Source organism: Desmodus rotundus, chromosome 11 (genome assembly GCF_022682495.2).
Source record: "Desmodus rotundus isolate HL8 chromosome 11, HLdesRot8A.1, whole genome shotgun sequence".
NCBI classification, from domain to species: Eukaryota; Metazoa; Chordata; class Mammalia; order Chiroptera; family Phyllostomidae; genus Desmodus; species Desmodus rotundus.
In genome coordinates this window covers 48934926-48935528 of record NC_071397.1, presented here as the reverse complement: position 1 = coordinate 48935528, position 603 = coordinate 48934926, and positions in this window count along the sequence as shown.

Here is a 603-nt window from a genome sequence, read left to right as displayed (position 1 = left end):
TGCATTCAGCAGCCACCTGAGGAGCTACTTTGAGCATATCACTAGACCATATTCTGGAGGGAACACAAAGCAGCAGGTTCTTCGCCATTCAGTGGCCCATGAGAAGAGCAGTGTAGTTGGGCTACCAACAAAGTCGGAGTGTTAGGAACAAGAGGATTGCTAAAAAGTCCGAAGACCACAGATAAATGCTTTACCTAGGGCTGGTTTGGTTTCATTCTTAAAACTGCAACCATCTCAGGTGAGTTTTTGTGTGCTGGAAATATCCACAGGACACATTGTAAACATTTTATCCATCGCATTTCAAAAAGACATCATGGGAAGTGTTTCTTTCAAAATGTGTGCTTTAAAATATTTGTCCCTTCAACAACTTATACTGAAAATATCTCCCCATGTGTTTTTCATACATATTTTATTTTAAAATAAAAATCAAGGCAGGTGTCCATAAAATATAGTTATCTTTAGAAGTATTGAATATGCCAACATTTGCACAACCCAGACCACAAGTCATGGGACTAATTCACAACTTTTTATTTCTTTTTTTGCAACTGGAGAAAGTGTTATGTTCCATACTGCAAAGCATTTGGCTCCTTCATCAGTGATGTT